This window comes from Elephas maximus, chromosome 4 (genome assembly GCF_024166365.1).
Source record: "Elephas maximus indicus isolate mEleMax1 chromosome 4, mEleMax1 primary haplotype, whole genome shotgun sequence".
Classification (NCBI taxonomy): Eukaryota; Metazoa; Chordata; class Mammalia; order Proboscidea; family Elephantidae; genus Elephas; species Elephas maximus.
In genome coordinates, this window is record NC_064822.1 from 44,904,886 (window position 1) to 44,929,499 (window position 24,614).

The following is a 24,614-nucleotide window of genomic DNA, read 5'->3' on the forward strand; positions in this document are numbered from 1 at the left end:
ACCAGGTGTTTTCTGGCATAAGCCTCCCACCCACACACTAAGGCACTGTTTAGCATAGAGGGAGCAGTATATTGGACCTCAAGCTAGGACTGGGTGGTTTCTTGGGATTCAAAAGAGATACATATATCTCACCCCCACTAGGCTGACTATTATCAGAAAAACAGAAAACAACAAGTGTTGACATATATGTAGAGAAACTGGAACCCTCATCTATTGCTGGTGGGAATGTAAAATGGTGCAGCTGCTGTGGAAAACAGTCTGGTGGTTTCTCAAAAAGTTAAACATAAAACTACCATATGATCCAGCAACATCAATCCTAGGTATATACCCAAAAAAGTTGAAAGCAGGGAGGCGAACATCCTTATACAACAATGTTTATTGCAGCACTATTTGCAATAGCCAAGAAACAACCCAAATGTTCATTAATAGATGAACAGATAAAATGTAGTACAGTTGGCCCTCAGTATCTTCAGGTTTCACATCTGTGGATTCAACCGACCTCAGATCAAAAATATTCAGAAAGAAAAAAGAAAGTTCCAGTATGCAAAACTTGAATTTGCAGAGCGCCAAGCACTAAGCTGAAACCACTCGAATTAAGTGATGTGTAGGCACACCCTGCTGTAGCCTCCCGCCGTTTCACATATCCTGTGTCTCCAGCATTCATTGTCTGAGCATTGTTCACCTCAGTTCATTCGCTACTTGTGCTGTGTACACCCTTTGTTTCTATGAAAGAATAGCTCCTAAAAAGCAACGAAGTAGTCAAGCAATCCTTCAAAGACTAAGAGGGAGCCTAAAGTGTTATCTCTCAACAAGAAAATAAAAATCTTAGATCTTTTAAAAAGTGGCATGTTGCTTGCCGAAGTGGGCTGTAAGGTCAGTAAAAACAAATGGAGCATTCACACCATAAATCAGAAAGAGGCTGAAATTCATGGACGTGTTAGTGCTGCCCCTACAATGGCAAAAATGGTCTTTCCGGTTCGTGATAAAGTGATTGCAAAGACTGAGAAAGCATTAAGTGTAAGCATTAACAACTATTTACACATCATTTACATTGTATTAGGTATTAAAAGTAATCCAGCGAGGATTTAAAGACGATGTGCATAAGTTATATGCCAATACTATGCCATTTTATATAAGGAACTTGAGCATCCTTGCATTTTGGTACCCGTGGAGGTCCTGGAATCAATCGCCCTCAAATACCAAAGGGCAACTACATATATGTACTGAGTATTGTTCAGCCATAAAGAGAAATAAAGTCCTGATATGTGCTATGAGATGGATGAAGCTTGAAAACATTATGTTGAGTGAAATAAGTCAGACACAAAAGGGCACATATTGTATGATCCTACTTATATGAAATATCTATACTAGGCAAATGCATAGAGACCAAAGTTTATTAGTGATTACGAGGGGCAGGTGGGAGGAGAGAAAGGGAAGATATTGCGTAAAGAGGCACCGAATTGATGTTATGGGTGATAGGAAAATGCGGAAACTGACAGTGGCGACAGTTAAACATGGTGAACGTAATTAATGTCGCCAAGGTGTGAAAATGGTTGAAGTGGCAAATGTTATGCATATATACCACAATAAAAAGAAAGAAAAACCTGGAGTGGACAGGCACATATAATATTTGGGGGAAAGACTTACAATATGGGAAAATGTCCAAGATGTGACATTTAGAGGAAAATGGAAGATATAATATACAACATGAAAGTAACTGTGTTTACTATTTATGCACAGAAAAATACATCAAAAATTTAACAACAGTTATTTCTGAGCGGTGGGATTGGAGCTGATTTTCACATTCTTCTTCCTGTCTTCTTATGTCATATGAAGAAAAAGAAGCCCACTTTCCCTAACTTAAAACAAGCAGCTGTATGTGTATCACATAGAAAATCGAAGTTTCCCAAAGCCTGACAGAAAATCATTACAAAATCCTAAAGGCAAATGTAGACCTCAAGGCTAGCTGTGTTTTATGTACGCAATAATGACATTTGAGGCAATCTGAAAATCTAATTTTCTGGTTGCTTACTAATATGTGGACATTTGGAATCATTTAGATACGCCTTTGGATCCAAAGGAAAATCCAAAGCAGTCAACCAGAAACTCACTGTCCTTTTTTCTGGTATTCATTCACTTCATTTAAAATAATAACCTAGTAAACAAAAAAAAAGGAAAGAAAATCTGCCAGGAATAACAAGGTTCTGAGAGAAATGATTACATAAAATGGCTTAAAGAATAATTTAACACGTGTTTTCAAATCCCCCGAAACGCTCAAAAACCAAAAATAAGACTAAACCCACTGCCATCGATACAATTCTGACTCATAGCGACCCTATAAGACACAGTAGAATTGTCCCATAGGGTTTCTAAGGATGTAATCTTTATGGAAGCAGACTACCACATCTTTCTCCCACAGAGCAGCTGGTGGGTTCAAACTGCTGACCTTTTGGTTAGCACCTGAGCACTTATCCTCTGAGCCACCAGGGCTCCTTTTGAAAGGGTCATTCCAACTAAATTGTTCTCCAAGTAAAATATGACATTATTTTCTCCAAAAGGTAAAAACTTAAAAACCAGGTTCTTAAACCTTATTAAATAATATTGTACTATAAGCATTTCACAGAAGAATTTTATTAGCTTTTCCTAGGGGAAAAAAAAGTCTTTCAGGGTTCCAACGTGGTCAGCTGTTGTTATGTGGTTATTTTCTCATGGATTAGTAATTCCTGTGAAAGGTGTGTATTTTTCTCTTCCCAATCTATGGCAGATTTTAGGAAAGCAAATTAGAGAATATTATGCAAATGCTGCCTTGGTTGGCTGTGCCTAAATGTATTGTCGCCTGTGCACCCCAGAGGGTAGGCCTGCTTGAGAAGAAAGGGTTAACTCCGTGAGTTACTTGTACAGGCTGAAATCCAGACATTTTCTAAGGCTACATAAGAAAAGGGAAGGGTGGGGGAACTGCTATCTTCTAACCTAGAATGCTGGATTTAATTCAGGCGTGCAAAAAGGCTGGGTGGTTGTTCTCTCCCTAAATAGAAACAAGGCCAAATTCCCAATTGAGAGGAGTCCCTTTAAGGCTCAGCAGGACTGTGGACTTCAAGAATACAGGAAATACAACAGTGCTCCCTGACCCAGGCTGCAGATTGCCCTCCTCTCCTCATTCTCTTTACCAGGAATGCTGCAGGTCTTTATTCCATCTGAATCCCTCCCTATGGAGCAGTTCACTTAATTCCATCTGCATTAATTATTATGGAGCAGGATGCTATGTGGACTGCTGAGAACAGATGAGATTCGGAGCCTGCCCAGGGAAGACTCTGTAATGTAGACGGAGAAGAAGCTGCTAAATAATGAATAAAAAGAGGTGCCACCATCCCTCCAACACCTAATTATTTGAATCCAATAAGAAACACAACCACATGAAAAGAAAGGATGACAAAGACAGAGGCTAATTCTTCTCCAACCTTCTGGAAATTCTCACTCAGAAGGGGAGGATGTGGGCCAGGATTTGTGTGCAGAACAGACTTTGGGCTCCAAAAAGCATAAACTACTCCGCGTGTTCCCAGCACATGGGCTGGGGGCTGAGGGTGGATGAGGGACCATAGATGGGATGGGCACTGAGATGGTCAACCACAGTAAGCTGGCCTTTCCCTGGAAAATACAGAACAGTGCTGCTTCTTTGCCCTGTGAACTTCCCAAACAGTCTTTTACTGTTCTCCACCCCATGCCACCCTGGGAAAACCTCTCCTCACCCACAAGGATTCCCTGGCTATTGTTGTTGGGTACCTTTGAGTCAATTTTCAACTCACATCAACTCCGTAAAACAGAGTATGACGGCCCCACAGGGTTTCCTTGGCTGTAATCTTTACAGAAGCATATTTTCAGGTTTTTCTCCCACGGAGCCACTGGGTGGGTTTAAACCACCAACTTTTCAGTTAGCACCTGAGTGCTTAACCATTGTGCTACTAGGGCTCCTGGGGGACTCCCCTCATCATTCCAAATTCACCTCTCCTCTGAAGCTGGGAACTGAACAGAAGTGCAGAAAACTCTGGTTTCGCCTTTGCACCAGAGCACACAACCTGGCTTTTATTTTCCCTAATCACACTCCACTACTGTAAAAAACATAGTTGAAGGACAGATGCTATATGATTGCACTTATACGAAATAGGCAAATATACAGAGATCAAAGTTTATTAAGGGTTACAGTAAGTAGGAGGCAGAAGGGAGAAAGGGAGAGTCTTACCTTTAGGGTCATGCGTTTCTGTTAATGGCAGTGGAAAAATTTGGAAATGGATAATGATGACGATTGCACAACGTCATGAAAGAAACCAATGTCACTGAATTGCACATGTAAAAAAATGCCAAATTGGAAAATGTTTTTTTATATACATTTTTACCACAATAAAAACAATATACTTGAATAAGATTGGTAGACTGTATGAATAAAATGGGTGGACTCCATCAATGTCAATATCCTGGTTGTTATTGTACTATAATTTTGCAAAACGTTACCAATGAGGGAAGTTGGGTGAAGAGTATACAAGATCTCTCTTCGTAATTCCTTACAATTTCATGTAAATATACTATTAGTTCAAAATTTTTTCAATTAAAAATAACCCAAAGGACATATTTTATAAAAGTCATGTGAATAAAGACCAAAGAAGAGGTCATTTGACTTGCAGATGGTAATGCAAACCGAGCCTGGTCTCTGTCAATGCTCCTATAGCTCATTTATTCAACAAATACATAAGCCATTCCTACATTGTGTCAGTTACCATGCCAGGCATTATGAAGTCTCTCTTCAATGATGTTCTCAGAAAGTGAACAGTGATGAGAGAAAAGTCATTTAGATAGACCTCTTACAGCTGTCAATTAAAAAAAAAAGAGAGGTGAAAACATTTTTAAAAAGGTACACATTAAATAACCATACTACTTCGGTTGGGAAGTTGTTTAAGTAACCACTCATCCGTAAATGAGTTCCAACTGTAAAGAAAACGTGGGTGGATACCCAACTACCATCTCGTATTTATTTAGAACACTTCAAAATGTGGCAACATCTTTTCATTCCTTCTGCCCTCCTTATATTTGTGAGCAAGTTTCTCAAGGGGCCAAGAGATAGCAGAGATTTAAACCTGAAATGGAGGGCAACCTCAGGGTATCTGGTTTGCTTCAAAATGAGTTAACAAAACCCCATGTGCCTCCTAGCCAGAAAGTTCTAGAGATCTTAAACAAACAAGGGTGCTCCCAGCCATGACAATCCTCATTTAACCCACTGCTTTGTTTGGCAGTTATTATTTGTCTGGGCCAGACCTGGCTCTCACCTCTTGTAAAAAGTCCTTCGTATCTACCATGGAGACCTCCCTCAAAGTCTGAAGAGCCAAAGACAAAGTCCTAGGCCCAGACTCTTTTCAGAGGAGCAGAGCTTTCAAAGAGCAATAACCTTCCTTGGCATACGTATCACTGGCAGTACTTACCAAAGAATTTTTAATACACTATCTCATTTGCTACTTAACAATACCCAAAGGAAAAAAAATAGGAAAAACTTATTGTCATAAATTGTGTCCCCCAAAGATATGTGTATCAATTTGGCTGGGCCATGGTTCCCAGTACTGTGTGACCGTCTACCATTTTGTCATCTGATGTGATTTTCCTATGTGTTGTAAATTCTATCACTTTGATGTTAATGAGATGGATTAGTGGCAGTTATATTGATCAGACCTACATGATTAGAGTGTCTTAAATCAATCTCTTTTGAGATATAAAAGAGAGAAGCGATCAGAGAGATAGGAGGGACCTCATACCACCAAGAAAGCAGCATCGGGAACAAAGCGCATCCTTTGGATCTGGGGTTCCTGTGCCTGAGATACTCCTAGACCAGGGGAAGATTCATGACAAGGACCTTCTTCCAGAGCTGACAGAGAAAGCCTTCCCCTGGAGCTGCTATCCTGAATTTGGACCTGCAGCCTAGTAGACTGAGAGAGAATAAATTTCTCTTTGTTAAAGCCATCTACTTGCAGTATTCCTGTTATGGCAGCACTAGATAACAAAGATACTTACCAACCCAATTTTTTAAATGAAGAAATTGAAGTTAACTCTCTCAAACATTTGTCAATTCTTGGTTACTCGGGAATTGAAGATTCAAGATTATATCAAGCTTTTTTCTGGCCTCCTCCTGATTGCTTTCAAAACATTTCACCATACTTCAACCAGTGGGTTGTTGTTAGCTGCGGTGGTATCCACCCCAACTCATGGTGACTCCACGCACAAAATGACCAGACCATTGTGATCCATTGGGTTTTCACTGACTGATTTTCCCAAAAGATAACTAGGCCTTTTCTCCTAGTCCATTTCAGTCTGGAAGCTCTGCTGAAATCTGTTTAGCATCACAGCAACACACACGCCTCCACTGACAGATGGGCAGTGGCTGCATGTGAAGTTCATTGGCTGAGAATTGAACCTGGGTCTTCCACATTAAAAAAAAAAAAAAAATTCTACCACTAAACCACAATGACCCCTACCAGTGGTAGACAGTAGTTTAAAAACACACACACACAGGGAGAGTGTGCACCTTAAGTCAGAAAAGTGAAGTTGTATCCCAGCTCTATGACTTAAAGTGTGACTTTGCATTTAGCCTGTCTGAGCCTCTGTCTCTTCACCTGTAATGTCGGGATAACGCCCACACTGCAGGGCAATGGGACAATTAAATACAACAACATGGATAAAATATGCGGCCATTGCTCCAAAACGATGACTTTATGATGCTTGTTAAAATTTGTTTTTAAAATAAGATTGGCTTAACTCTTCAGACAGGGATTGGACTGGACTATGGGATAGAAAATGATACTGGTAAAGAGTGAGCTTCTTGGATCAAGTAGACAGATGAGACTATGTGGGCATCTCCTGTCTGAAGGGGAGATGAGAGGGCAGAGGGGGTCAGAAGCTGGCCGAATGGACACGAAAACAAAGAGTAGAGGGAAGGAGTGTGTTGTCTCATTAGAGAGAGAGCAACTAGGAGTATATACCCATTGCTATCGAGTCGATTCCGACTCATGGAGACCCTACAGGACAGAGTAGAACTGCCCCATAGAGTTTCCAAGGAGCACCTGGCAGATTCAAACTGCCAACCTCTTGGTTAGCATCTGTAGCACTCAACCACTACACCACCTGGGTAGGAGTATATAGCAAGGTGTATATAAATTTTTGTATAAGAGATTGACTTGATTTGTAAACTTTCACTTAAAGCACAATAAAAATTAAATATATATATAATAAAATTGGCTTAGTGAAAATAGGAACCAACAGCAAAAGTGAAATTTCAGGATCATCAGAGAATTTTAATTATCTGTAAGAATCCCTGGATTCATGGTAATTGGTGACTGTAATTAGTGAGCAAGAGGATTTTTATCTAAGCTGGTGGAGAAATGCTGCCCCATTATCTTATCCTTCAATTAAAAATACACTATTAAACCTCTGCATTTAACTAAAATCCGTGGAACCCTAAGTATTTCTTGGGTGATGGCTAAACCCAAGTCCTTACCCACTGTTCTCACCAGATTGTCACATTATGGCTACAAATGCAAAAGCAGAATTTAGGAATGATTACTTCCTGCCTGACGTCCAGAATGGCTGGAGAATAGGTGTGCTGTTTAACACTTTGCTTAAGCAAACTGCCTTTTGAACAATACACCAAACCAAAAACCAAACCCAGTGCCGTCGAGTTGATTCCGACTCATAGCGACCCTATAGGACAGAGTAGAATTGCCCCATAGAGTTTCCAAGGAGCGCCTGGCGGATTTAAACTGCCGACCTTTTGGTTAGCAGCCGTAGCACTTAACCACTACACCACCAGGGTTTCCGAACCATATACAAGTGCTCAAATTTCAAAGACTATAAAATACAACAAAATAGATTTGGGATGAATTTGATCACTCCCTTTTGCCTTGCCTGACATTTGCCACAAACTATAAGCTTCTGAAATTACAGTATATATGCCGGGGGGCCCGAAGCCACAAGATCACAAACATGCATCTTCCTGGAACATCAGTGTAACTCTGGGAAACATCTGGAAATGTCCCAGTTCATTTGTTAGTACTCTCTGCACTTAGGAATACTCTGGGGGAAGGGTGATGAGCATTGCTGAGGATGAGGGAAAACATGGTGTGTTGGACACCCATCCACCAGGGCCTGTGTGAGGTGTTTTCACACATACCGTCTTCGCTGATTTCTTACTTAGTCATTCAACATTACTGGGGTGGGGGAGGAGAGGGAAGGTAGGTGCCGTAACAGTCTGTGATTTTTACTATCCCTTTGAGATATATTTTAACTGGGCGTTTTGGACCCCAGTAATATGTGTATCAATCCTTCACGTGGCGGGCACTAGGTGAAAAAAACAGCCAGGAATTTGGTAGTGAAAACTCAACAGCTGGCCACCTTAGAGGTGGAAAAATTGGCTGATATATGGATGTGCTGGTACATTACACATTCTTGTTATTTACTTCAGAAGATAAATTTGGGATTATAAATAAATATGCAAAATGAACTAAAATACTAATAAGTACCAAAATGTGATAGACTGATATTTTAAAAAGCTCTTAAAATTTATTTTCATTCCCCTTAACCCAATTAGTCAGGAAATAAATTAACTCTATAATCTTGGTCTAATTGGTCGGAGAGATTCACCCTCTGACTCACGGCACAAATTCCAGCCACTATTTGCCTGACAGAATCTTGAAAAGAGATGCTCCTTGTCTGGTATAATGCTCAATTCTGCACAGCCCAAGCTGCTGATAAGCTCTGCCCTCCGAGCTATTCTCATTAAAGTCAACTCTGAAAGGACCCCTGTGTCAAGAGATCCCCAAGACCACTCCCAGGTTCAATGATTTGCTAGGAGGACTCAGGGACTCCACAAACAGGCAAACTCATGGCTATGATTTATTACAGCAAAAGGATACAAAACAAAATCTGTAAAGAAAAAGACACATGCGGTAAAATTAGGGGGAAACCAGGCACAAGCTTCCGAGACTTTTCTCCCAGTTGAGTCACACAGGACACGCTTTAATTCTCCCAGCAATGAGTTGTGATAACATGTGTGAAATGTTGCCAACCAGGGCAACTCGTTACAGACTAAGTGCCCAGGGTATCTAATCATATAGGCAAGGTCCCTGAGTCGTGCGAACAGTTTGTGCTTGACGACTAACCTAAAGGTTGGCAGTTCAAACCCACCCAAAAGGGCCACAAAGAAAGACCTGGGGATCCGCTTCCCTAAAGATTACAACCAAGAAAACCCTATAGAGTCATCATGAGTCAGAAATGACTCCATGACAACGGGTTTAAGGCAAACCCATTGATATCAAGTTGATTCTGATTCACAGCATCCCTGTATAACAGAGTACAACTGCCCCATAGGGTTTCCAAGGCTGTAATCTTTACAGAAGCAGACTGCCACATTTTTCTACTGCAGCTGGTGGTTAGAACCGCTGACCTTTTGGTTAGCATCTGAGTGCTTTAACTACTGAACGATCAGGGCTCCTTGACAACAGGTTTAGGTTTTTTTTTTTTTTAGTACCCCCTGCCTAGCACATACCAAAACTCCAGACTCCTTAAGGGAAAGTACGGGTCCTACATAAACCATATTATTGGCACAATTTAGGGACAGTGAGCCACTATTACCAGTAAATGTTAGGAATCATTCTGAAATCTAAGTTCCCAGGCACTAGCCAAGGGCCAATCGTGCAAGCAGGCCTTTTCAAGGATAGCAGTTTATACACACTACGTCAACTCTTTTCTGCACAACCCCGTTGCCTGAACTGGTCAGAAAGAGCTCCAGGACTCAAATCAGTCCACTGAACCTATGCCTGCCCTTTGACCCTATTTCTCGTGCTTAATATAGCACATAGGAACTGTGTATAATGAGTTCCAGTGCACTGCACAAATGTGAACTATTTTTATACCTGTTGATACTATCATATCTTATACCAATTTTGTCTGACAGCCTTGAGACTCTCACAAATAGACTCAAATGCTTATCAGCAGTTTTTAAAACTCCTAGGAGGCCATGAATACAAATTGTAATTCATCAAAATAGACCCATAAGAAACTGCATTTATATTTCATAAAATTAACAGAATTGGAGCTTTGGCAGAACCATAAAACTATTATGAACATAAGCTTATCTTCTCTCACTGACTGACTCACAAGAGTGCCAAGGATCTTCCCCTGCAGCGAAGATGTATGAAGTACTGGCTGGGAGAACACTGAAGAAGTGGATACAGAGAACAGCCTTTACTGTGTACTTAGAAAACAGTGAGTTGCTTCCAAGAAAAGAGGTCTTTGGTTTCTATGAAGGAAAACAAACTTCTTATTTCATAGATACTGTGGCAAAACAATACAGTCTCCTTCAATGTAACTAGTCCCTGGGTGGCACAAATGGCTAAGTGTTTGACTACTAGTTGAAAGGTTGGTGGTTCAAACTCACCCAGAGGCGTAGAGATCTGCTTCTGAAAGATCACAGCCTTGAAAACCTTATGAAGCAGTTCTACTCTGCACACATGCGGTCACTATGAGTCGGGATTGACTTGACGGCAGCTAACAACAACAAACAACATTGACTACGTTCAAAGAGGAAGAATGCCTAAAAATAATTGTGAAATACTTCATATGCTGTTGCATGACTTCTGGATATGCATACTTACAATAACGTCCATTCATTAAACTGCTACCTGAAATAGCAAACGGTACTGGAGAATCAGCCCCTTCACTGAATTTCCCCGTTGCCCTTCTTCATGTTTGCTTCCTGGTTCTTACTATCTGTCTAGAAACTAAACTCAGAAAGAACATGCAACTTAGGGAGCACTGGCGACATATCCTCGCAGTTCGCAGGTTCCTTGCTATACCTAAAAGCATAGCTGCTTAAAGCAAATCTACCATTTTTTGCAAGGTTACCTCACTGTTAATGACAGTGAGTGTGAACAGTCATGCCATCGCGGACTGGACTCGCATTAGAACTTCCCCAGCCAACTCCAGTGATGTCAGCACATATTCCTGCTTCGCCAGTAAGTGTGGCAGAGTGGAAGAGGCTGTGCTGCTACTGTATACCCTTCTTTCTCCACCTTCTGGGAGCAACATCTCACCCTCCTAACATCACCCTGAGGGTCCCAGGGTACCAAGCTGACAAAGTTCTGAAACAGCCAGTCACAAAGACAATGAATGACCCAAGCCTTTTGAGCAATAGAGAATAGGGAAGTACAATGACAAGTCTCCATTCTCACCTCTTTTTTGCATTTCCTAGGATGACAGCCAATTCCTGGGACTCCTGGAGCGCCTTCCTTACTATTCCATGGAGTGGAATTTCTCACGATTATGAAATAAAGATCTGTAATACTCTACATTTTTTAACCCTTAAAACAAATCTGATTTCTGGTGCTTTCTTAGCTAAATCACAATTCTAGGATTGCTTGTGAATTTGCTGTTCCCATATCAGACAGGGTTTAAATTTTGGTCTTTGGCTGTCAGGAATAACCCAGACTCCCAAGTCTGGCTGCCCAGTCTGTGTTGGTTATTCCTTCATATCTAAACGAGACTCAACCACTGTTGTAGAGTCTAAGATAAAAGAAAACACTTTGGTCATTGCCTTTTCCTATGACTTTGATCTGTTTCTCATTATTTCTCAAGTTTTGCCACAAATTTAATTGAACCCAAAGGGACAGAGAAAAATCTGTCTCTTTAAAAAATCATTATAGAAACTTTTTCTAAATAACCATATTCATCTTTCATCTGATTCAGAAACTATGAAAGAGAAATCTGCCAGTAAAAGACCAGACGAAGAAAAAAGTAAACATAGAAGTACGTTTCCAATACCTACAACATGTGCTGTGGAAAGAGCTGAGTGGTATTTGCAGACAATGACTGTCACGAAGATTAGATGGAATGTGAAGATTATGTGGTTCCTCTGTGTGTGTGTGTCTGTGTGTGTGTGTGTTTTCATTTTCTGTAGTTAACATATTATATAGTAAAAAAAAAAAAAAAGAGGCAATTTAAATTTTAACCACTCCTCAAGGGGAAAAAAATAATACTTTTCCTAGTAATGTTTTGACTGTTAAATAACCTCTGGTTGCAGTCACAAATCATATAGATAACATTATCCTCAATATAAGCCAACTGTTGGGAAAGCAAACTCCCACGGTCAAATCAACCTTTTATTTATTCGACTAAATTCTAGTCTCTCACAACACAGCAGTAGACTGGGGTACAGTGACCTGAATAACGTGTTCTTTTTTTCTTTATTTGAAACGTAGGTAATGTGATAATATGATGGTAAAATGAAATCTTGACTGCTGTTGCAAACATTTAAATGTGAGAATTACACCACTTTCTTATGCTACGTGTGATAATATTGTACATAAATGCACTATAAATACACAGGAATAGATCACCAATTAACCTTCCTTTCTAACCTCCTGTGGGTTCCTCTCGCCCTTCCTCACTAGACTCTAGTGCATGAGCCTTTTCTCCCTCCTTTGACCTCCTTTCATCACTTATTCGTTGTCTAATTGCCCCTTCTAGAACGTCAGCTCCATGAAAGCATGGACTTAATGTTTCCATTGACAGCTGTGCCTGCAGCACCTAAAATAGTGCCTGGCACGTAGAAGGGGCTCCCTAAGCATTTGTTCATCGAATGGTCCAACTTAAGAAGTCAAGTGGATTGCCTCACCCTTTCATCATGTATTGAACCAGCTGCACTTTCTGACTCTTACTTTTGGTCTAGTTCTATGTCAAAGGTCATTCCTTGATATATTCAGTTTTGTGGGCAATACGGTCTCCATCCCAACAGCTCAACTCTGTCATTGTAGCATGAAACCACCACTGTCGTTATTATTAGTTGTCATTGAGTTGACCCTGACTGAAGGTGACCCCATGTGTGCAGTGTAGAACTGCTCCATAGGGTTTGCAAGGCTGTGACCTTTTGGATGCAGATCGCCAGGTCTTACCTCCAAGGTGCCTCTAGGTGGGTTTGAACCACCAACCTTTCAGTTAGTATTCCAGCACTTAACCATTTGTGCCACCCAAGGACTCGTCAGATTCACTTTTGTTGGTTGGTTAGTTGGTTGACTGATGGGTTGGTTGTTCTTTACATGATTCAGTGTAAACCATCAGATGCCATAGAGTCAACTGTGACTCACGGCGACCCATGTGTGATCCAAAAGTAAACACAATATAAAAAGATATATGCAGAGGAGTCAGTCCTACACATATTCCCAATCACTCTATTCCCTCAGCCCACTACAGATAAGCATTTTTATTAGTTTCTTGTTTGCCCTTCAGTGTTTCTTTATGCAAATGTAAGCAAATTCAAATAGATATTTTCATACCCCCCCTTTTTTGACACAAGGGTATCCTTCTGTACATAGTAACCTCCACCGTGGTTTTTTCACTTGGTAATGTATCCTGGGGATCTTTCCATATCATAACATAGGTCTCCATTGTTCTCTTTTGGTAACTGCAGAGCATTCCACTGTAGGCATCCACTACAGTCCTTTTAACCAGCCCCTTACTGATGGGCACTTGGTGGTTTCCAATGACCTGCTGTTACACACAGAGCTGCAATAATGACCTTGTACAAATGTCATTTCATACATGTGCAGGTGTATCTGTATGATAGAATCCCAAATAGGATTGCTGGCTCAAAGGGGAAATTCGTCTGTAATTTTGGTTCACACTGCCAGACTCCCCTCCCTTGGGGATGTTCAAAAACATGATGAGGTGCCACAAAGGGGTGGTAATGCCTTATCTCTGCATGTGTGGTACAGGTCAACCAGAATCGTTTCCATCCATGCCAAAAGGAACACTAACCTTCTTTACTTTCATAAAATGCAGACCCTTTTAAAATTTAAGGAAACCCTGGTGGCATAGTGGTTAAGTGCTACAGTTGCTAACCAAAGGGTCGGCAGTTTGAATCCGCCAGGCGCTCCTTGGAAACTCTATGGGGCAGTTCTACACTGTCCTATAAGGTCGCTATAAGTCGGAATCGACTCGACAGCACTGGGTCTGGGTTTTTAAAATTTAAATCGATGCAGCATCCCCCAGGGCTGGTCTGAGTTCAGTTTCCCTAGTCTACTTCCATCCATCAATTCTCTTAGGCTAACAGATTTTCCCTCTAGCAACCTATTAGAGGAAAACAGACCCTTAAAAAAGCCTTTAAAACCAAGTTAATATGGGTGGAATTAAATTTTTATGAGAGTATTCAGAGATTCTAAATCAGCAGCAAACATTTTTTCATCATATTACACAAAACGACATGAAAAGAAATATACAAATGAATATTTAAAAACCTTATTCATTCCAACTCAGGGGAACCCCTAAATACTAGCTTATATCCTCTGAGTTTTTAGTAATTCATGACTTTCTTCACAGTGAAAATCTAAAATTAGAAAATGCATGCCTATTTGCAGAATTAACAAAAAGGTTCTTTTCCCACCCTTCTAGAGAAGGCATGAGGGAACAACATGCTTTCACATGAGAATCTCTGCTTTCAGGAAATTGATCCTCTGGCTGGGAATTGGAAACCCTGGTAGCATACAGTGGTTAGATGCTACAGCTGTTAACCAAAAGGCTGGCAGTTTGAATTCACCGGCATTACTTGAAAACTCTATGGCGCAGCTCTACTCTGTCCTATAGAGTCGCTTTGGATTGGAACCGACTCGATGGCAATGGGTTTGGTTTGGATTTTGGTTTGGCTGAGAATATCTGTTACAGGCAAAAAGCACAAAAGTGACGATCTACTTCGGTACCAGCCTGGCTTCTCTAAGTACAAATCACACTACACCAAATTCACCCTTTTGTTTGGTATCATTTTGTATAATGCCTTCGATTTACTTGAAAATTCTTCGGCATGGGCTAATTAACCGCTAGTCAGTTTAAACTTCAACTCTAGATGTTGTTAGTCACCCTGATCAATAACTTATACTCTGTTCACCCAGGACATGCACCAGAATGTTTGTGAACTTTACTGTACGTGAATTATAGTTCACAGTCCAGAGCTGGTCAGCTAGCATCTTAATCAAAACATCCTGCTATCTATATTTGAGTAACACAGACACCAAGAAGGGTGAATATCAGAAATGGGTTTTTATTGATGAAATTAGTAGTTTGTTAATTAGCACAATGAATGTTAAGAATGAACTAAAATATTTTAGATACTCCCTATCAAGAAGCTCTGGTGAGACAATGGTTAAGCACTTGGCTGCTAACCAAAAGGTTAGCAGCTCTGCAGGAGAAAAACCTGGTAATCTGCTTTAGTGAAGATTACAACCAAGAAAAGCTTATGGGGCAGTTCTACTCTGTCACATGTGGTCGTTATGAGTGGGAACCAACTTGACGGCACCCAACAACAACAACATCCTTGCATATATAGGGTATAAGGATATAAGAATCCACCCAGCAAGGCCTATAGCCTGTACCCTTGTGTGTAATCCTTAAAAAAGTCCAGCCTATGGTTTGGAGGATTTCTGGCTGTCTGATGTCTATCATGGAGCCCTGGCAGCGCAGAGGTTAAGAGCTTAGCCGCTAACCAAAAGGTCTGCAAGTTAGAATCCACCACCGTTCACTGGAAACCCTATGGGGCAGTTCTACTCTCTCCTACAGGGTCACTATGAGTCAGAATTGACTCAACAGCAATGGTTTTTTGTTTGTTTGATGTCTATCATAAGGTAAAAGGCAGGATATTGGCAAATCGACCTCAAGGAAAATTTTTTTTTTTTAATTGTGCCGTAAGTGAAAGTTTTCAGCAAGTTAGTTTCTCATACAAAAATTTATACACACATTTTTATATAACCCTAGTTGCTCTCTCTATAATGTGACAGCACAGTCCTCCTATCCACCCCAGATTTCCCGTGTCCGTGTCCATTCAACCAGCTCCTGTCCCTTTCTGCCTTCTCATCTCACCTCCGGACAGGACCTGCCCATTCAGTCTCATGTATCTACTTGAACTAAGAAACACTGTCTTCATGAGCATCAGTTTATGTCTTATAGTCCAGTCTAATCTTTGTCTGAAGAGCTGACTTCAGGGATGATTTTAGTTTTGGGCTAACAGAAAGTCTAGGGGCCATGTCTCCGGGGTTCCTCCAGTCTCACTCAGACCATTAAGTCTGGTCTTTTTACTAGAATTTGAGTTCTGCACCCCACTTTTCTCCTGCTCCTTCAGGAATTCTCTGTTGTGTTCCCTGTCAGGGCAGTCATTGGCGGTAGCCAGGCACCATCTAGTTCTTCTGGTCTCAGGCTGATGGAGTCTAGTTTATGTGGCCCTTTTTGTCTCTTGGGCTAATATTTTTCTTGTGTCTTTGGTGTTCTTCATTCTCCTTTGGTCCAGGTAGGTTGAGACCAATTGATGCATCTTAGACGGCCACTTCCAAGCTTTTAAGACCCCAGGCGCCACTCACCAAAATGGGATACAGAACATTTTCTTAATAAACTTTATTATGCCAATTGACCTAGATGTCCTCTGAAACCATGGTCCCCAGACCCCCGACCCCGCTACTCTGTCCCTCGAAGTGTTTGGTGTTTGGTTGTATTCAGGAAATTCTCAGCTTTTAGTTTAGTCCAGTTGTGCTGACCTCCCCTCTATTATATGTTGTCCTTCCCCTCACCTAACATAAATCTTGTCTACTATCTAGTTAATGAATACCTCTCCTTCCCTCCCCACCCTTGTAACCATCAAAGAATGTTTTCTTCTGTGTTTAAACCTTTTCTTCAGTTCTTCTAATGGTGGTCTCATAACAATATTTGTCCTTTTGGAACTGACTAGTTGCACTCAGCATAATGCCTTCCAGGTTCATCCATGTTAGGAGATGTTTTGAGGATTCCTTGTTGTTCTTTATCATCGCTTAGTATTCCACTGTGAGAATATACCATAATTTAATTATGCATTCATCATTGATATGCACCTTGGTTGTTTCCATCTTTTTGCTATTGTAAACAGTGCTGCAATGAACATGGGTGTGCATATATCTGTTCGTGTGAAGAGTCTTATTTCTCTAGGCTATATTCCAAGGAGTGGGATTGCTGGATCATATGGTAGTTCTATTTCTAGCTTTTTAAGGAGGCGCCAAATCAATTTCCAAAGCGGTTGTACCATTTTACATTCCCATCAGCAATGTATAAGTGTTCCAGTCTCTCAAGGAAAGCTTTAATGCAAAGTGGTGGTCAGAGCACCTAAGGGGGTCTGAGAGCTGGGACTTTAGCTGACAGAATCAACCATACAGACTGAATGATGCCTGCTTGCTAATACATGTCTACTTAATAAATGTCTTAGGCTAAATTTAGTCTGAAATTCACTTTCATTATAAACTGGTGGTGAGGATTTGGGAAAATAGCTAACCCTCACTCACCTAAAACTTTTTGGCAGCTATCATTGCCTATCCCCACAAAAAATCTAGAAGCATATATGACCAACTGGACTTAGTTCAGTTCTCAACAAGTTTGAAGACTGTTATAACATGGAAATGCACAGACATACAACATGCTGACAAGTCTCTTTATGAATCTGTGTGAACAAAATGAAGAAATACAGGCTAGGTGGAAGAAAAATTAGCTAAGTGAACAACTGCAGAGCAATACCCAAAGCCAATGGGGAGGGGTAATGTTCCACAGCATCCCAAAGGGCTCTGTCACAGACCCCTTCCTCTTCCACACTTTTTTTGGTGACTTGTGTAAAGACAAAGAGGATATGGTCATCATATTTATAGACAACCGAAAATCAAACCAGATAAAAAACTCAACATTCTAAAAGATCATGACAGTCTGGTTCCATGGTCTGGATCTAACAGGTTTAACGTATAATTAGGTACAGAAAATATAATGACTCAGGTCAAAAGAGACAAGGTAATAAAAATATGTGTAACAGTTGTTATTTAAGCATTGTAGGGGTTTAAGATAATAAGTTCACATTCAACGTGAATCAGAAGTGTGCTGTGATGACCAAAAAAGCAACACATATATTTCAGTAGTGTGCTTTAAAAATGTAATGCAACCTTCCATTCCATTAATTAGAACAAAGATCATTCTCGTGCTCCTTACTTTGTGTCAAAACACTTCTGACACAAAAGATGGTTTCTATACTTTGCAAGGGATCAACAAGTTCTGCCTACCCCACCCACCAGCTCTACAAGCCCTTGACTCCTCCTTCCCCTTCTCATCAGCTTCTTCACGGGATCTGGGTGGCTAGTCCCAAGCTTCTCCCTCAATGAGGGGACTGCTTGGCCACTTGGGAAAGGAGGAGGCTTCCAAAAGAAGTGTTGTCCCAAGTCCTCAATGTCTACGATTCCCTGGTTCCCAGAACCAAGGAGCAGAAAGCCCATAAGTGGGAGGAGCTAGCTCCCAGAATGCTCAGAGCATAAGCCCCTTCCAGAGTGCCTGGAATTCCTCTAGGCTGTAAACCTTCAGGAAATTCTTAGCTCTCCAGCCCACTTCCTCTTCCTCCCCAAAGCATACAACCAACCTCAAGTCTCAGCTCCCCAAATGCAAAAAGAGCAATCAGTATATTCACCCATTCAACAAATATTCAGATTTGGGGGAAATTTTAATGGTGAATTAAAAAAAAAAAAATTTCTAACCTATTCAAAGAGTGTATATCATATGAATGACAATATTTATTGAACACTATTACCAGAACATATCTCATTTCTCTCACTCCTATAAATAAATATATCAATGAAGCCAAACCGAGGGAAGGGCCTGTCCCAGGGGAGAAGACCCACAAAGCGGCCATGAGATAGGCCCCTGGGGAATACTGCCTCCTAGAGTACTGAAAGGTGAATAACCAGAGGAAGGACTTACCTGACCGGCAGAGGGGAACTGGTCAGGGTTGCTCAGCCCTTTCTCCCTTCCTTTTCTTAGGAGCCAGCTGCCTGCCAGGGGCCCACACACTGCTCCTCTCCTCCATGCCAGGAGAGGAGGCCTGCGGCACCACCCTGCCTGTGACCACTAGGCAAGTCTGTCCAATTCTGAGGTTCAGGATTAAAAAGTCCTTTGTTTTCACATATCACTGATTCACAAGCCCTCCAATTTAGCTTTTATAAGTAATAAAGTTAATATTTTGATCTCCATCTGCCTGACCCCACAGTCCTACTTTTCAGCTGGTTCAGAACTCAGGTGGGAGATCTCATTCCTAACATACACAACGAGGTGGCCTGGGCAGGTTTTGGTGGGTGGGCTAAGAAGCCAGGAAGGGTCTTCACAGGAGAACCTGCACGAGGCAGAGAATGTGCCAAACAGCAGTGATCTCTGGGCTGCTGCCACCTGATATCCACTAGGCAGCTAAAGCATGACTTTTTCATTTTTCTTTTATTCTGGAACAATGGGAGTTTCCCTAGGCAGGTAATCTGATAGACCCACCATTTAGTTTCCTTGAATAAAACATCAGCATTTCAAATGTCAAAACAAAACTAAATCAAGAAGACTGTTCAAGTTCTTCTTGTAACTGTAAAGGGCATCATGAACATTTATGGAGACTATAAAATGCAAACCCCAAAACCCATTGGGCCTAAAACTAATATACTATCTCCTTCTCTCCGGCAATTATACAATTTACCTAACCAGGGTAAATGCTAGGTCTGCCCAATCTATGATTCAAGCCCAGTTTGAGGCAACACCAATCTGTATCTATTGAGTCCATTAACCAAATAACTTCCAAATTTCCATTTCATCATGTTTTAGAGCCACAGTTTTTGTCTCTAAAGCTTATATTCTCCTCCAAAAAACAAGAGATAAATGAACAAAGGAACAGTGGCAATTCCTAAGGGTATTAAGCTTTCAAAGTAGTAATACTACTATGAACCTCATATCATTTAGGTAGGTCTACCTCCTCATTCCTCAGATGAAGAGATGACAGTACTATAAATTCAGTATATGACCTAACCACAATGGGGGAAATTTAATATGAACTGGATTAAAAAAATTAATGAAAAAACCAAACCCACTGCCATCGAGTCAATTCCGACTCATAGCGACCCTATAAGACAGAGTAAAACTACCCCACAGAGTTTCCAAGGAATGCCAGGCAGATTTGAACTGCTAACCCTTGGTTAGCAGCCGTAGCACTTAGCCACTATGCCACCAGGGTTTCCATGAACTAGATAGTAGGTGACATTAAGAATTTTTATCAATTCTTATTAGTTGTGATAATGTTATTCTGGTTACATAGGGAAACTTTCATTTTTTCTATTCTTTCCTTCTTTCCGATCCATACTATGTGTTATTATTAGAAGTGGAATATCAAGATGTCTTTAATTTATTTTAATGCCTCAGCATTTTTTACAAACGGAGTGAGTGCAATAAATATATAAAGAGTTGGCCTGACCTGAGTTACTCACAGCTGGCTAGTGGTGGAGCTGGTTAACAGCCAAGCATGGTTCCTCCCAGGGCTATTCTCAGCATTTCATACCCTCTACGTGGTTTTCTGGGTTACACGGGAGCAGCTACAGGAGATGACCTCCACACTGGCACCGCCTCAGAGGACCATTTGACTCTACCCACTCAGCTAAGGAGAGGCTGTACATCTTCCAAATGGTATGGCAAACCAGGCTTTAAGGAAAAGCATAGGTTCCTGGACTGGCTTCCTTGTTTGATTCAAATAACCAAGAAATGACCAAATATTAATTTAACATTAGCCTGCGTAGACATCCGCTCAGGGTTTCAAAGACCATACCTGTGCACCAAGAAACTAGAATCTTCCATAACTAGAACTAGTATATAATCTTACAATAGTAACCATTAACGGGCGCTATTCTAATTGTTTCAAAAGAGCCCCAGTGATGTAGTGGTTAAAGCGTTCAGCTACTAACCTAAAGGTCAGTGGTTTGAACCCACCAGCTATTCTACAGGAGAAAGATACAGCAGTCTGCTTCCATAAAGATTTACAGCCTTGGAAACCCTATGGGGATGTTCTGCTCTGTCCTATAGGGTCACTATGAGTCGGAATTGACTCGACAGCAATGGGTGGATTCTAATTACTTTACAAGAATTATCTCAGTTAATCACCACAACATCCACTGAGATTACCGTCTCCATTATAGAGATGAAGTAACTGGGCACACAGAGCTCAAGAACACTGAAGAGGACCACTGAGCTCTAAGTAATAGAGTCAGCATTTTGGACACCTGGGAGAAGTTGTTCAGGGATAATTCCGTCTCACTACTTTAAAAATAGTACAGAAGAATCAAAAACAAAAAGTGAAAGAAAAAAAAAAAAGTCTGCCCCAGCTAAAACAAAATTTGATGTCAAAAAAACCTTTTACTTTGTTTCTCCCATGAAAGTACAAATCATTCAACTGCTGCTTGACTCTTTTCTGGACAAACCTGAGCAAGAAGTCCAGGCAGTTCTGCAATTTCTCCTTTAGAGACCTAACTGGGAGCTGCTCAGAGCACCCAGAGGATCGAGGCTCCCCATTCAGCCTCTCGCCATATGACAGAAAGGGCCAATCATTCCCTTTAAGGATAAATTTCTGCAGAAAAAGTCTTCACATGGAGTCCCTGGGTGGCACAAACAGCTAAGCACTCAACTACCGGCTGAAGGCTTGGTGCTTTGAACTCATCCAGCGGAGCCTTGGAAGATAAGCCTGGCAATCTGCTTCTTAAAGGACACAGCCTTGGAAACCGTATGAAGCAGTTCTACTCTGCACACATGGGGTTGCCATGACTCAGAACTGACTTGATGGCAATTACCAACAACAACTGCAGCCAACGTTCCAGTCCCTTCACTAACTTTTCCCATACTGACAATGACTCTCAATGAGTCTTTATAATTAAACTACTTCTCTGAAGCTGTGCCTTCCAAGCTAAAATAAAACACAAGACCAAAAATATTAGATCCAAACAGGCCATCCTAGAAAAGGTGAGGTTTCTGAGGATGAACTAAGAAAACGGCTTCTTAGAATGGTCCTCAGTCCTATGCCAGAGCCTCTTCCAATTTAGTTCGATTATTCCCAACAAGAAAAAGGGTGTCCCATGTAATCTTGGGGAAGTCAGAGAATTCTCAAAGGAAGTCAAAGTCAAACCAAGATATAGCATACAACATTTGGAAGGCAGGGGGAAGAGTAGAACAAAACCAAAACGACAAGGACAGAAAGTTCCAACTCCAAAGAGTTGGGCAATTACTGGTATAGAGGTTGCTGAAAAGGGCCTAGATTACAAAAAGAAAGGAGTATATCATGGCCATTCTCTCTACTTTGAAGATCTGAGCTTCCTCAAATATTAGCAGGCTAAATGATGAAGGTGACAAGGCAAAGAGGAAATATTTTTCTATCGCATATCTGCAATAGAAATGAACAGTGGAATCTACAAATAACCGTCTCTCACACAGCTCACCTTCCTTTCACTAGTTGGGAACTACTTGTTCTTTATAAAAATTTACTATTGTTAAAATTAGTATTTGACATTCACAAAATGCCAGCGACATGTCTGTATCTGCTATTATGACCACATCATTCATTCATCTCTGAACTGACTTTCAAAACATTCAATTCATCCACCAAAACAATACTCAGGCAAGAAGATAAGTAAGGCAATTAAAATTTATACTAACAATAAAAATAAATTAGTAATATAATTTGCTACAGTTGTCAAGGCATGGTTGATGACTTTTACTTCAGATAGGCTGGGAACTTTTTTTTCTTTTTATTACCGCAGACAGTACAAATGCAACTATTATAATGGCTAAAGGCCAGTCAGGAAAAAAAAAGTCCTTGGGAAAGCTTCATGTCTAAAAATTTATGTTGAGCATGTACACAGTGCTAGTGGTGATGGAATAACCTGGAAAAGGATAGCAACAAAGGTTTTATGACACAAAGAATGTAGTCAATGTCACTGAATTGTACATGTGGAAATTGTTGAATTGATGAAGGTTTTGCTGTGTATATTTACACCACAATTAAAAACAAAAAAAAGGAAGTGTACATGGTGATACTTTGAATACCTGCAGGAGAGTTTGTGTACTCTGAAGTCCAATCATGTCTTCCCCTTTCTTGCCCAAATTCAGGGTATGTAATGACAGTACTATAGGGTCACTATGAGTCGGAATCAATTCTACAGCAATGGGGTTTTTCAGTGGCAGTCCTAACAATGGAAGCTAGGCAACCAACAAGGAGAGAGGGCAGAACTAAGGCCCATCCTTCATGCCAAAGGAAACCAAAACAAAAATGGTAGAACTAAAGCTAAGTCTAACTAAACTCTAGCTGTGCAATATTTAAACAGGCTCCAAGTTGACTTTATTTTGGAACTGTCACATTAACTCTAATCAGCATCCTCCACTCCTCAAAGTTGCAGAGGCCAGGGAAATGGAGAATTCCATGGCCAGTCTGGTGCCTGATTATATGAACAAAAGACATGGCTCATGCCTCTGTGAGGGAAATTAGCACGTTATATTGCAAATACTAATCTCTATGTTTACCTCTGCCCCCTTCCCTGCTAACACAGGGCTTCCCAAAATTCAAGCAACGTATGTTATCCATCTTTGTGCTTGACTGCAGGGCCTGGCACACACAGTAGGTACCCATCATATCTGTTCCATGAATACTGAATAAATTTTATAAATAGCAATTCCCTGAACAAACTTTCTGCTCATTAATATCTTCTCTTCTCAGGCCAAAATTTCACTATGGAAGGTTAATTTCTTAACTGATTTCCAGAGTCCTTAAAACAATAGATAACTCTGAGAGAGGATCACTTTATCAACTGCTGTGAGCTAATAAGAGAATAAAAGAAAATGGCTCAAAGCTGAAGAGAAAGATTAGAAAGGAAAGAGTGAGAGAAAAGAAGTAGAAAAAGTAAAGGAAATCAGAGAAAAAGATAAAATGGGTGTCATGGGTTGAATTGTGTCCCCCAAAAATATATGTCAACTTGGTTAGGCTCTGATCCCAGTATTAAGTGGTTGTCCTCCATTTTGTGATTTTCCTATGTGTTATAAATCATAATCTCTGCCTGTGGTTAAAGAGGATTAGGATGGAATGTAACACCCTTGCTCAGGTCACATAGCTGAGCCACTGTAAAGGGAGTTTCCATGGGGTGTGGCCTGCATCACCTTTTATCTTACAAAAGACCTCATACTACTGAGAGTTGGGGACCTCATACCACCAAGAAAGAAGTACCGGGGTTCCTGCAGGGAGAATCTTCTAGTCCAGAGGAAGACTGATGAGAAAGACCTTCCTCCAGAGCCAACAGAGAGAGAAAGCCTTCTTCTGGAGCTAATGCCCTGAATTTGGACTTTTAGCCTACTATACTCTGAGAAAATAAATTTCTCTGTGTTAAAGTTATCCACTTGTGGTATTTCTGTTATAGCAGTACTATATCTAAGACAATGGGAAAGAGGCAAAGAATACCCTGTCTTCTTCAGAGTTTTGGCTGGAAACTGCCATCACTGTCTCCTCCTATGGCTGAATTGTGGACATTTTCCGGAGAATTCACATCTAACATACTTCTCCGTACAAATGGATTTTCACTTTTGCCAAAATCTTCAACAACAGATGAAATTTTCATGTTAGTCTTTTCTTTCTAAGAATAAAAAAAAAAAAATGGGATGAAATAGAATGGGATAGGATAGGATAGCATAGGTTAGGAAAAGACACAATAGGATAC

The 24,614-nt window shown here is 40.7% G+C and overlaps 1 protein-coding gene and 1 non-coding gene across 4 annotated transcripts in view; both read right to left on the bottom strand.

Annotated features, from left to right (window-relative positions):
• The window catches only part of CAMK1D (calcium/calmodulin dependent protein kinase ID), a 488,630-nt gene that overhangs the window by 379,288 nt on the left and 84,728 nt on the right, over positions 1–24,614 (bottom strand). The window lies entirely within an intron of this gene.
• Positions 13,739–13,864, bottom strand: LOC126076608 (U6atac minor spliceosomal RNA). Its single transcript, XR_007517536.1, has one exon. It is a non-coding gene; the product is annotated as a U6atac minor spliceosomal RNA (small nuclear RNA).